The sequence below is a fragment of the Chiloscyllium plagiosum genome, chromosome 17 (assembly GCF_004010195.1).
Source record: "Chiloscyllium plagiosum isolate BGI_BamShark_2017 chromosome 17, ASM401019v2, whole genome shotgun sequence".
NCBI classification, from domain to species: Eukaryota; Metazoa; Chordata; class Chondrichthyes; order Orectolobiformes; family Hemiscylliidae; genus Chiloscyllium; species Chiloscyllium plagiosum.
This window is the reverse complement of record NC_057726.1, coordinates 9,293,331-9,308,267: the sequence shown is the minus strand read 5'-3', so window position 1 is coordinate 9,308,267 and position 14,937 is coordinate 9,293,331.

Sequence of the window (14,937 nt, the reverse complement as noted above, 5' to 3'; positions counted from 1 at the left end):
ACATCATGTACAATAGCAATTGTCCTCCCAACTGATTTTTACATATATCCTTATACTGCAGTAACAAAACTTTCAACTGCATTCTATGCTCATGAGACAGATAGCTCACTAACCTATCACACTCCTCAATGACTTCTTCATTTTGTAATCTATTTTGAGGCACATGAAAATCTACATCATTTGGATTTGATTCTTCACTCTGCAAGGCAGTAGCTAACACCTGTTTTTTTTTTCCAGTTTTTTCTCTCTACGTTAACATGATATACCTGATACCTTTTTTTGCTATCTGGCATTTTTATTCAACAGTTCACCTGACTCAACTTTTTCTCAATTTGATAGGGATGACTAAACCTGGCTTTGAAGGGATCTCCTATCACTGGTGACAGTACTAATACGTCATCCCCTCGGGAAAATGTCCGAGTCACAGAGCTTTTATCTGCCACCTGCTTCATTCTATACTGTGCCCTCTTTAGGTGCTGTCTAGCAAACTGACCTACTCGGTTTAGTCTCCTCTCACCTCCGATACATAATCCAAGTGTGAGATCTACGACTTTGGCCCTGTCAATTCTTCTTTAATTAATTTCAAAGGGCCTCTCACTTCATCCCTGAATACTAACTCAAAGAGATTAAACTGAATAGATTCATTTGGGGCGTCTGTAATGGCAAACAATATGAATGGAATGCCTTTATCCCAATCATTCAGGTAATCCAGACAGTATGCTCTCAATATGGTCTTCAAGGCCTTTCCAAAACTCCCTGGGATTCTGGATGACATGCACTGGATTTAAAGTGCTGTATACCTAAGTTATCCATAACGTCCTTAAACAGCCCAGCAGTAAAGTTTGACTCTTTGTCCAACTGAATCTCTCTGCGTACCCCATACCGTATGAAGAAAGCTACTAACTTCTCTACTGCCCTTTTTGCCTTGATACTCCATAATGGAATTGCATCCGGAAATCTGGTAGACACATCCATTATGGTTAACGAGTACCGGTTCCCACTTTTAGTTCTCGGGAGGGGACCTACATAATCATTTATAACGCCCGTGAAAGATTCTTCAAATGCGGGAATTGGCAACAAAGGGGCTGGTTTTATTACAAACTGTAGCTTACCTACCATTTGGCACGTACGACATGCACGGCATAATTTCACCACATTCTTGTGCATTCCAGGGCAATAGAAATGTTTTTGTACCTTAGCCTGAGTCTTTAATATCCCTAAGTATCCTCCTACAGGTAGTTCATGTGCTACCTGTAACACTTACTATCTGTATGCTACCGGCAACACAATCTGGTGCACTTTGACCCATTTCTTCTCTGCACTAACTTGCTGTGGTCTCCATTTCCATCTTAGGATTTGATCTTTCAGATAATAACCCTCAGGAATATTCTCTTCCTCCTCTTCTGAGTACGCAGCAATATATAATGTATCTTTTATTGTCTCATCTTTCTGTTGCAAGTCTATTAGCCTTTCAGGACTGAACACTTCTGTTTGACCCTCTGCCTGTTCAGGTTTTTCCTGCACCGTTACATCAAACAGGGTGTCCACTAACAGAACCTCAAATCCTTCATCTTCCTCTTTAGTTTTCACTTTGTGTTGTGACTTATGGTAGTGGGATCTGGCTACTACACAGTCTGGGAAAATATCAGGATATTTCTGTTTTAACTCCTCAGTTTCTTGGTCTTCCTTGGGCTTCTCCACAACAAGGGGTATCACCCCCACCTTGGATCCTGCTAAATCATTCCCAAGAACAAACTGAATTTCTGGAACTGACATTCCATCAATCACCCCCACTGTAACCTTCCCAGTCTTGAGTTGGCACTCCAACCTGATCTTACATAGGGGAATGCTAAATTTCTGTCCAATTATCCCACAAATTATCACTCTCTCGGGTAACAGATCAGAAAGAGTGCATATTCGCTCATGTCTTACTGTCAGTGACTGGTTAGATCCTGTATCTGTCAAAATTATAGCTACTCGTTCTTCTCCACCTGTTCTTTCTGAGTAAGCTTTACCCACCGAGGTGTAATCGTTACAGAGATCAGGTATTAACTCCAAACCCAGCCCCTGCCTAAGCTGTGCACTCCCCTGCAGCTCCTCGGCTCTTCTTGAGGTTTCCTTTACTAACTTTACTAACTTTACCACATCTTTTCCCACAGTGCCTTTCTTTCATGACCAGCACTGTGACTTTATGTGTCCCACCTTCTGGCAGTGAATAGACCTGATGCCTTTCACCTCCTTTTCACCCTCTTGGTCTTCTTTTTTAACCTGTGGTAAATTCTTACCAGTGTTCTCTCCTCTTGGTTTCGTGGTGTAGGATCTCCCCTTCTCCCAACTTTTATCCCTCACAGGATGAAATTCTGGCCGGAAGCTTGTCTTATGCACCAACATGTATTCATCTGTTAATTCTGTTGCCCTTTTCACTTCCTGAACTTTCTGTTCCTCCACGTGAATTCTTACCATCTCTGGAAGTGAGTTTTTAAACTCCTCCAGCAGAATAATCTCTCATACAGCCTCAAAGTTGCTATCTATTTTTAAAGCACGCACCCATCTATCAAAATGACTATGTTTAATTATTTCAAACTCAACATAAGCCTGACGTGGTTCCTTCTTTATGTTTCTGAACTGCTGTCTATATGCTTCTGGTACCAATTCATAAGCACGTACAAGTAGCCTGTTTAACCTGTTCATAATCTCTTGACCCCTTATCTGACTGTACGGCAAATGCCTCACTTGCTTGCTGCCTATCATTTTAGTCTGAAATAGCATTACCCATAAATCCTTGGACCACTCTATCTGCCTAGCCAATTTTTCAAATGAAATAAAGAAGTCTCCGACATCTTTCTCATCAAAATGTGGCAGAGTTTTGACATATATCACTACCTTCTCTTTTAAACTCCATCCTATTAACTTTGCTGACTAAATTGCAACTTCTCAAGTTCAGTTGGAGAGATCACAAGGTTCAGAGAGATCCAGAGTCTGTTGGGATACATGAGTAGAGGTTTTAATTTCTTTTAGTTCTATTTTTTCTTCAGTTCCTGGATGTAGTAGGAGAGATCACTAGGTCTCTGGGGAGAAGCAGAGCCTGTTGGGATAGGTGAGTTTATGGTTTAAGTTTTCTTTTAGTTCCAGTTTCTCTTCAGTTCCTGGATGCAGTCGGAGACGTCACAAGGTCACATATTTGGGTAGCTGCGTTACTCAAAACACTACTCAGGTAGTGTCTCCCACCCATCCTCCTCCTCACACTAAAAAAAAGGTTCTGTGCATCGATTGGTAAGGTGACAAGTGTTTTCTATCGTGTTTCATTTGTTTTTATTTTCGGTTATCTATTTGGCAATTTAGAATAGTGGGAATGGAAGTTAGGGCAGTTGAATATTCCTCCTGCAGTATTGTGGGAGGCAAGGGTCACCTCTAGTGTCCCTGCTGACTGCATCTGTGGGAAGTGTACCCAACTCCAGCTCCTCAAGAACCGTGTTAGGGAACTGGAGCTGGAGCTGGATGAACTTTGGATCATTCAGGAGCTGGAGGCGGTTATTGAGAGAAGTTACAGAGAGGTAGTTATTCCACAGCCACATGAAGAAGGCAGATGGGTTACAGTCAGGGGACTGAAATGGAACCAGCAGGCAGTGCAAGGATCTCCTGTTTTAGCTCCCCTCAACAACAAATATACCATTTTGGATATTGTTGGGGAGTGGGGGGGTGGAACCTACAGGAAAAAACAGTGGGGCACAGGTCTCTGGCACAGAGTCTGTCCCTGTTGCTCAGATGGGAAGGGAGAAGAGGAGCAGAGCTTTAGTCATGGGGCTCCCTAGTTAGGGGGAACAGATAGGAGGTTTTGTGGGAACAAGAAAGACTCACAGTTGGTGTGTTGCCTCCAAAGTGCCAGGGTTCGTGATGTCTCTAATCATGTTTTCATGATTCTTGAGGGGGAGGGGGAGAGCCCTAAGTCGTGGTCCACATTGGCACCAACAATATAGGTAGGAAAAAAGGTGGGGATCTAAGGCAGAAATTCAGGGAGCTAGGATGGAAGATTAGAGCTAGAACAAACAGAGATGTTATCTCTGGTTTGTTGCCCATGCCACATTGCTAGTGAAGCAAGGAACAGAGAGAGAGAGGAACTGAACACGTGGCTGCAGGGATGGTGAAGGAAGGAGGGTTTTGGATTCTTGGATAATTGGAGCTCTTTTTGGGGAGGTGGGACCTCTACAAACAGGATGGCATTCACCTGAACCAAAGAGGTACCAATATTGTGGGGGAGGATATTCGTGAATGCACTTCAGGGGGGGTTTAAACTAATGCAGCAGGGGGATGGGAACCTGAACTGTAGTTCCAGTTGACAGGAGGTTGAGGGTAGTGAGGTCAGGGATAGGTTTACAAGGTCACAAGAGGGCACCATCAATCAGGATGTTGGTTTGAAATGTGGGTACTTCAATGCTGGGACCATCCGGAATAAGGTAGGTGAACTTGCAGCATCGGTTGGTACTTGGGATTTCGATGTTTTGGCCATTTCAGAGACATGGATGATGGAGGGACAGGAATGGTTGCTGCAGATTCTGGGATTTTGATATTTCAGCAAGAATAGAGAAGGTGGTAAAGAGGCGGGGTTGTGGCATTGTTAAGCAAGAGTTGTATAACAGCAGCTGAGATAACATTTGAGGACTCATCCATTGAGGTATTTTGGGCTGAGGTTAGACACAGGAAACAAGATGTCACTCTGTTGGGAGTTTTCTATAGGTCTCTGAATTGTTCCAGGGATTTCGAGGAAAGTAGCAAAGATGATTCTCAATAGGAATGAGAGTAACAGAGTAGTTGTCATGAGGGACTTTAACTCCCCCAATATTGATTGGAAATTTTATAGTTCAAGTAGTTTAGATGGGTCAGATTTTGTTCAATGTGTGCAAGAGGGTTTTCGGACACAGTATGTAGACAGGCCAACAAGGAGTGATGCATTATTGGATATGTTACTGGGGCATGAACACGGCCAGGTGTTAGATTTAGAGATAGGTGAGCACTTTGGGGTTAGTGACCATAATTTGGTTATGTTTACAATAGCAATGGGCAGGGATAGGTATATGTCAAGATTAGAGTGGTGCTGGAAAAGCACAACAGGTCAGGCAGCATCTAAGGAGCAGGAAAATCAACATTTCAGGCAGGAGCCCTTTATTATACCGCAGGGTAAGAGGTATAACTGGGGGAAATACCATTATGATGGTTAGATTTAGAGATAGGTGAGCACTTTGGGGTTAGTGACCATAATTTGGTTATGTTTACAATAGCAATGGGCAGGGATAGGTATATGTCAAGATTAGAGTGGTGCTGGAAAAGCACAGCAGGTCAGGCAGCATCTAAGGAGCAGGAAAATCAACATTTCAGGCAGGAGCCCTTCATTATACCGCAGGGTAAGAGGTATAACTGGGGGAAAGACCATTATGATGCAATTAGGCAAGATTAAGGATATATAGGGTGTGGAAGGAAACTGCAGGGGATGGACACACTTGAAATGTGGAGCTTATTCAAGGAACAGCTACTGCGGGCCCTTAATAAATATATACCTATCAGGCAGGAAGGTAGCTGTTGAGAGAGGGCGCCATTGTTTACGAAAGAAGTTGAATCTCCTGTCAAGAGGAAGGCTTGTGTGTTGGTGAGGCATTGATGTTCAGTTAGGGGACTTAGGAGTTACATGTCAGCCAGAAAAGTTCTAAAGAAAGGGCTAAGAAGAGCAAAGAGGGGACATGAGAAGTTGACAGCGGATAAGATCAAGGAAACCCTAATGCATTCTATAAGTATATCAGGAATAAAAGAATGACTAGAGTAAGATTAGGGCCAATCAAAGATAGTAGTGGAAAGTTGTGTGTGGAATCTGAGGATATAGGGGAAGTGCTTAATAAATACTTTTTGTTAGTATTCATTTGGAAAAGGGCAATATCAGCGAGAATACAGAGATGCAGGCTACAAGATTAGATGGGATTGAGGTTGACAAAAAGGAGGTTTTAGCAATTTTGGAAGATCTGAAAATAGATAAGACCCCTGGGCCGGATGGGATTTATCCTCTGATTCTCTGGGAAGCCATGGAGGCGATTGCAGAGCCTTTGGCTTTGGTTCTTATGTCATCATGGTCAACAGGAGTGGTGTCATAAGACTAGAGGATGGCAAATGTTGTTCCTTTGTTTATGAAGGGGAGTCAGGACAACCCTGGTAATTATAGGCTAGTGAGCCTTACTTCAGTTGTAGGTAAGGTGTTGGAAAAGTTTATAAGAGATAGTATTTATAATCATCTGGGAAGGAATACTTTGATTAGGAATAGTCAACATGGTTTTGTACCGGGTAGGTCACGCCTCACCAATCTTATTGAATTCTTCAAGAAGGTGACAAACAGGTGGATGAAGGTAAGTTGGTTGATGTGGTGTATATGGATTTCAGTAAGATGTTTGATAAGGTTTCCCATGGTAGTCTATTGCACAAAATAAGGAGTTTCGGGATTGAAGGTGATTTAGCGGTTTGGCTCAGAAATTGGTAAGCTGAAAGAAGAAAGAGGGTGATGGTTGATGGGAAACATTCATCCTGGAGCTCAGTTACCAGTGGTGTGCTGCAAGGATCTGTTTTGGGGTCACTGCTCTTTGCCATTTTTATAAATGATCTGGATGAGTAGGATGGGTTAGTAAATTTGCAGATGAGACTATGGTAGGCTGAGTTGTGGATAGTGCCAAATGATGTTGTGAGTTACAGGGGAACATAGATAAGACGCAGACCTGGGCTGAGAAGTGTCAAATGGAATTTAATGCGGAAAGGTGTGAGGTAGTTCACTTTGGAAGAGATAACAGGAATGCAGAGTACTGGGCTAATGGTAAAATTCTTGGCAGTGTAGATGAGCAGAGAGATTTGTGTCCAGGGGCATAAATCCCTGAAAGTTGCCCACCCTGGTTAATAGGGTTATTGAGAAAGCATATGGTGTGTTGGCATTTATTGGTCGGGGGATTGAGTTTTGGAGCCATGTGGCCATGCTTCAGCTGTACAAGATACTGGTAAGGCCACACCTGGAATATTATGTAGAGATCTGGTCACTACATTATAGGAAGGATGTGGAAGCTTTCGAAAGGGTTCAGAGGAGATTTACTAGGATGTTGCCTGGTATAGAAGGAAGGTCTTACAAGGAAAGGCTGAGGGAAGCGAGGCGGTTTTCGTTGGAGAGAAAAAGATTGAAAGGTGACTTAATTAAGACATATAAGATAATCAGAGGGTTAGACAGGGTGGACAGTGAATGCCTTTTTCCTCGGATGGTGAAGGCTAACACAAGGGGATGTAGCTTTAAATTAAGGGGTGATAGATTTTGGATAGACATTATGGGTAGTTTCATTACTCAGAGAGTAGTAGGGACATGGAACGGCCTGCCTGCAACTCGCTGATGTTAAGGGCTATTAAATAGGCATTGGACATACATGTGGATAATAATGGAACAGTGTAGGTTAGATGGGCATCAGATTAATTTCGCAGGTTGGCATAACATCGAGGGCTGAAGGGCCTGTACTGCGCTGTAACATTCCATGTTCTATGTTCAAATTTTCTCTCTCCCTTTCTTCTCTCTCTCTTTGCTCAGCTAAGAATCTTCTCTCTCTCTCTCTTTTCTCTCTCCTTCTCTGTCTCTTTTTTTTCTCTTCCTCTCCCTCTTCTCTTAGAACTGACTTTAGTGTGTTGGGCACAGTTTCAAGATGGAAGGATTATGAAGACGAAATTAACGAACTGGGCAAACAAGCAGCAGTACAATTTAATGCAGAAAAGTGCAAAGTGAATCACTTTTGTCAGAAAAGGGCAATAACAATTCTCAGAGGTTATGAGGTTTGGGGAACATGTCCATCAATCAATGAAGTTGGAAGAACAGGTTGAGATATCTGCTGATGATGCATATGAGATCCTGGGCTTTAGTAAAGGGACTGAGTACACAAAAGCAAGGGAGATAGGTTCAAACTATGTGAAACTCTTCTTCAGCTTTAACTGGTCCATTGTATCCAGTTCAGGGTACTACAGTTCAGGAAGGGTATGAATATGTTTGTGATGGTGCAGAAAAGATTTGATTTGCCTGTATTGCAAGCAAGCAAAACAAAACTTTTTATTGTACCTAGGTATACGTGACAATATTGAATCAAATCAAAGATTTACTAGAATGGTTCCAGCGAAGCAGAATTTCTGTTATGTGGATAAATTGGCAAAGTTGCGACTGTTTTCCTAGATATGAGAAGATTGAGAGGAGTTGTGATAGAGGTGATCAAAATCACCTGAATGGGTTGGATAGATTAGAATTGGAGGAACAGTTCTCATTAGTGAAAGCACCTACAACAAGATGGGCCAGATTTATGGTAATTAACAAAAGAATTAATGGCGACGTGAGGCAAAAGGTTTTGCAATTGCTGAGCGGATTAGATTTTGTAGGGAGCTTTATTCCAATGTTCTTAAACTCTCCCACATTAACTCCTTGACTATCCATGTATGGGGAATCTGTGTCCAATCAAAAAAAAAGAATCTGTTCAACACACTGACGGTGGTGAAAGCAAAGCTGGGAGTACTGGAAAATCTCAGGAGATCTCGCAGCATCTGCGGAAGGAGGAGTAAAGTTCACCTATGTCCAACATAATTTCTTCAGAATCACTCCACAAAGGAATCATATCAGACTGGAAACATTGACTCTATTTCACTTTTCACAGTTGCTGCCAGGACCCGTGAGTTTCTCTGGTATTTTTGTTTTAATTTAACATTTCTAAAATCCATACTATTTCACTTTTATTCACTGAGGACGTTTTTCTCACTGGCGGACAGGAGGTTGAGGGGTGACCTCATTAAGATTTATAAAATCATGAGGGGCAGAGATAAGTTGAATGACAAGGAGTGGGGGAGCTCAAAACTAGGGAGCATATTATTAAGGTAAGAGGAGAAGGAGTTAAAAAGGACATGAGGGGTAATCTTTTTCACACAGAGACTGGTTCATGTGTGGAATCAGCTGCCGAATGAGGATGCAGTTACAGTTGCCATGTTTAAAAGACGTTTGGATAAGTTCATGCAGAGGAAGAGTTTAGAGGGATATGTGCCAAATGCAGGCAGATGGAACTGGTTTAGTTTGGGAACAGGGTCAGCGTGGACTGGTTGAACCAAAAGGTCAGTTTCCATTTTATATGACTTGATGACTGTGGTGAACAGTAAAGAATTTATTAAGCAACAAGTTGATTTAACACTTAGAGTCACACATACATTCCTCTCACTAGTTCCTGTTTCTGGCCAGATTTCCCTTATTGTGACTAGAACATACAGTAATAACCATGCCAGGGTAGTCATTCCATCGGTGACTCAGGTCTGAAGTGACTGACTAGTTCCAGCTCTCTTGCTGTGCCCATTTGCAAGTCTTCAGTCCTGAGCTGAAAGCCAAACTGATATTGATATTACCATTTGGCAAACACATATCTGCATCAGTTTCCAGTCTTGATCTTGTTTGTGACTTAATGACTTTCGCACTGTGCCAGGGATCGTCAGCAGCTTCGATAACACTATTGTGATCTCGTTTGTGCCTTAATGACTTTAGCACTCTGCCAAGGAGGTCCGATCAACACAGATCAATACAATTTGCAGACATGCAGGCACCAGCTTAGCTGATTGGAGCTAACCCCTTGTTTTCCTTCAGTCTGGATTACGCTGACTGAATGTGTGGTAGAGGCAGCACCAGTTGAAGCTCTCGGAATTAAATTGGGTCATTATCTGCAAAAGCAAAGTAAAAGGTTTTTAGAGAAAAGATAAGGGGTGGCCATTGTTGAACTGGTCCCTCAGAGGGTTAGCACAGACATGATGGGCTGAATTGTCACCATTCTGTGACAACATGACAAGAATGTGAGAAGTATCCTGGTATCACAACTGAGTGAGGATGAGCTCGGAGTGAACAGCAAATCTTTTTTCAAACTTCTGCTTTTTTTTTTGCACTGTGTGGGTGAATTTGAAAGCCACCCTTTACACAAAGCCTTTCCTACCTTTGAACATGTTCTGCAGGAAATCAATGCCAATCCAAGGAGTGTCAAGCTGTGACAATCTGCTTTTATCACTGTCTGGATAAATCATGCTTTGAGGTTACTGATTTTTGACAGTGTCTGCGAGAAATATATGCGTGTGTATGTGTGCGTGTGTGTGTGTATGTAATGTCTCCATGTGCTTAAAACACAACTTATTATATATTCATATAAAACATTCTATACCTCTGAGATACTGTAATATAGTTTTTAGTTTCAGTTGCATATTTTCTAAGGAGCTAGCTGTAATCTAACACTGATGCGACAGATGGTGTATGCTCATTGTAATCTGGCATTAGCAGAAACCATAATAAATGTGTCCACATTAATAAATGGGATGTCAGTTTATGTTTAATTATAAAATCTTGCTTTGGCAAAGAGTTTTTGCAGTAACACCACACATAGAGACAGGCAATCCAGAACACTTGGCCCATACCTGTCTGCTCACTACAAGTAGACACCAAAGTTTCCTTTGCCTTACCCAAGCTGTTTCTCTTGAATTTGTGACCTGGATAATTGGGGCTCATTCTGGGGTAGGTGGGACCACTACAAATGGGATGGTCTACACCTGAACCAGAGGGGTACCTAAATCCTGTAGGGGGGAGATTTGCTAATGCTCTTCAGGCTGGTTTAAAAAATTCAGCGGAGGGATGGAAACCTAAATTGTAGCTCCAGTGTCCAGGAGATTGAGAATAGTGAGGTCATGCACAAGGTTTCAAGGTCACAGGAATGTACTAGCAGGCAGGAAGGTGTGTTGAAGTGCATTTGATTCAATGCCAGGACCATCCAGAATAAGGTGGGTGAATTACAGCATGGGTTGGTAACTGACACTTCATTGTTGTGGCCATTTCGGAAACATGGATGGAGCAGGGACAGGAATGGTTGTTGCAGGTTCTGGGGTTTAGATGTTTCAGTAAGATCAGGGAACGTGGTAAAAGAGGGGGAGATGTGGCATTGTTAGTCAAGGACAGTATTACAGTTATAGAGAAGATGCAGAGGACTCGTCTACTGGGGTAGTTTGGGCTGAGGGTAGAAACAGGAAAGGGGAGGTTACCCTGTTGGGAGTTTTCTACAGGTCTCTGAAAAGCTCCAAAGATGTCGAGGAAAGGATTGCAAAAATGATTCTGGATAGAAGTAGAAGTAACAGGGTGATTGTTATGGGATACTTTAACTTTTGAAATATTGACTGGAAATGTGATAGTTCAAGTACTTTAGATGGGTCAGTTTTTTGCCCAATGTGTGCGGGAGAATTTCCTGACACAGTATGTAGACAGGCCAACAAGTGGCAAAGCCACATTGGATTTGATACTAGGTAATGAACCTGGCCAGGTGTTATATTTGAAGGTAGGTGAGCACTTTGGTGATAGTGACCACTATTCAGTTACATTTACTGTAGCGATGGAAAGGGATAGGTATATACTACAGGGCAAGAGTTATAGCTGGGCAAGAGACAAACATGATGGGATTACGCAAGATTTAGGATGCATAGGGTAGGGAAGGAAACTGCGGGTGATGGACTCAACTGAAATGGGGAGCTTATTCAAGGAAGAGCTATCTCGTGTCCTTGATAATTATGTACCTGTCAGGTAGTCAGGAAGTGGTTGAACCATGGTTTACTAAAGAACTTGAATCTCTTGTCAAGAGGAAGAAGGAGGCTTATGTAAAGATGAGGCATAAAGGCTCAGAGGTAGAGGGATTTAGTTTCAGAGCAATGGGACCAAATTGCAGTTCAGACATTTGAGAGTTACAAGTTAGCCACGAAGGACCTAAAGAGAGAGCTAAGAAGAGCCAGCAGGGAACATGAGAAGTCTTTGGCAGGTAGGATCAAGAAGAGTCCTAAAGCTTTCCATAGGTACATCAGGAATCAAAGAATGACTAGCGTAAGATTAGGGCCAGTCAAGGGCTCTAGTGGGAAGTTGTGCAGAAAGTCCGAAGAGATTGGAGAGGTGCTAGAAAAAGACAATGTTGTTGAGGAGAATACTGAGATTAGACTAGATGGGATTGAGGTTCATAAGGAGGAGAGGTTAACAATTCTGGAAAGTGTGAAAATAGCTAAATCCTTTGGGGCAGATGGGATTTATCCTAGGATTCTCTGGAAAGCTAGGGAGGAGATTGCAGAGCCTTTAGCTTTGATCTTTATGTCATCATTATCTTCAGGAATAGTGCCAGAAGACTGGAAGATAGCAAATGTTGCCCACTTTGTTCAAGAAGAGGAGTAGAGACTAGTAATTATAGACCAGTGAGCCTTACTTCAGTTGTGGGTAAAGTGGTGGAAAGTATTATTAGAGATAGGATTTACAATCATCTAGAAAGGGATAAGTTGATTAGGGATAATCAACATGATTTTGTGAAGTGTCGGTCGTGCTTCACAAAACTTATTAAGTTCTTTGAGAAGGTGACCAAAGAGGTGGATGAGGTTAAACTGGTTGATGTGGTGTACATGAAGGAGGAGAAAGTGAGGACTGCAGATGCTGGAGATCAGAGCTGAAAAATGTTTTGCTGGAAAAGCACAGCAGGTCAGGCAGCATCCAAGGAGCAGGAGAATCGACATTTCAGGCATAAGCCCTTCTTCAGGAATGTGGTGTACATAAATTTCAGTAAAGTGTTTGATAAGGTTCCCCACAGTAGACTATTGCAGAGACATGGGATTAAGGGTGATTTAGTGATTTAAATCAGAATTTAGCTAGTTGTAAGAAGACAGAGGGTGGTGGTTCATGGGAAATGTTCATCCTGGAGTTCAGTTACGAGTGCAGTTCTGCAAGGATCAGTTTTGGGGTCACTGCTATTTGTCATTTTTATAAATGACCTAGATTAGAGCATAGAAGGATGGGTTAGCAAATTTGCAGATGACACTGAAGTCAGTGGAATTATGGATAGTTTGGAAGGATGTTTCAGGTTACAGAGGGACATAGATAAGCTGCAGAGCTGGGCTGAGAGATGATAAATGGAGTTTAATGCGGAAAAGTGTGATGTGATTCACTTTGAAAGGAGTAACTGGAATACAGAGTATTCTAATGGTAAGATTCTTGGTATTGTAGATGAGCAGGGAGATCTCGGTGTCCATGTGCATAGATCCCTGCCGCCCAGGTTGATAGGGTTGTTAAGAAGGCAGACAGTGTGTTAGCTTTTATTGGTAGAGGGATTGAGTTTCAGAGCTATGGGATCATATTGCAGCTGTACAAAACTCTGGTACGGTCGCACTTGGAGTATTGCAATCAGTTCTGGTCGCTGCATTATAAGAAGGATGTGGAAGCATTGGAAATGGTGCAGAGGAAATTTATCAGGATGTTGCCTGGTATGAAGGGAAGGTCTTCTGAGGAAAGGCTGAGGGACTTGAGGCTGTTTTCGTTAGAGAGAGGATGGTTAAGAGGTGACTTAATAGAGACATACAAGGTGATCAGGGAGTAGATATGGTGGACAATGACAGCCATTTTCTTCAGATGGTGATGGCTAGCATGAGGGATATAGCTTTAAATTGAGGGGTGGTAGATATAGGACAGATATCAGAAGTAGCTTCTTTACTCAGAGACTAGTAAGGGCCTGGAATGGCCTACCTGCAATAGTGGTAGATTTCCCAACTTTAGACCCATTTCAATGGTCATTGGATAAACATATGGGTGATAATGGAATAGTGTAGGATATATAGGCTTCAGGTTGGTTTCACAGATTGGTGCAACCTCGAGGGCTGAAGGGCGCATACTGCGCTGTAATGTTCTGTGTTCTATGTTTGTTCTTGGAATTATTAGTTGCTATTGTATATTTATGAACCTAGATGTGGAAACACCTATGTAGGGATTGTAATGAGGTCAGCCAAATGGTTCTTATAGATTATGAGTTCCCTGATTCGGGGTCTTAATCTGATAGAATTAGGGAGCCCTGGCTGACAGATATAAACAAGAGTGTCAAATGTTCTGTTCACTCTGATAATAGGATCTGAGGGAGATGGATCAGTGTCAAGGACTCTCCACAGTTATAAAAATGCTGGTTAGGTGATGAGATGCCAGCCTCTGCGGGGTTATTTCAGCCTATACTGGGTTTATGCTGATGAACTCCAGCATAGTTACAAAGATACAAGCACAGGGAATGTTGGTAAAGCTCAGCATGTCTGGGATGATCTGTGGATAGAGGAACAGAATTAATGTCTTGATTTCAGTGTAACCCTTCTTCAGAACAATCCTTAATCAGTATGAAAAACTGTGAAGCAGTCCATGCCCAAATGCTGCAAGAGCTGGACCACATCCAGGCTTGGACTAACAGGTGACAAGAAACATTTGTGCCTCACATATGCCAGGCAATGACTATCTACAATAAGAGAGGTTCTATCCATCACCCCTTGATACTTTATGGTATTACCATCACTGAATTCCCCCACTATTGTCATTCTGGAGATTACCATTGACCAGAAACTGACCTGGACTAGCCTGACAAATACAGTGGCTGCAAGAATACATCAGAAACTAGGAATCCTGTGGCAAGCAACTCACTCTCTGACTGCCCAAAGCCTGTCCATCATCCACAAGGCACAGTCAGAAGGGTGATGGGCTGCTGCCCATTTGCCTGTTGAGTGCAATTCTAACAATATTCAAAAAGCTTGAAACCATTCAGGGCAAAGCAGACCACTAGACTGGCACTGCATCTACAAACATCCCATTCCCTCCTCCACTGATGCTCAGGGATAGCAGTGTGTACTAACTACAAGATGCACTGCAGAAAGTTACCAAAGCTCCTTAGACAGCACTTTCCAAACCCAAGACCACTTATATCTGTCGCACAATTATACTGAACCATTTGTGACAATGCCACAGCTGTAAAAGGTGTGTTTTGTCCTGGTTTCCTTTACAGAGATATTGCAGGACAGGTATCAAGCAATCTATGAGAAAATAAACAACTTGCAAGG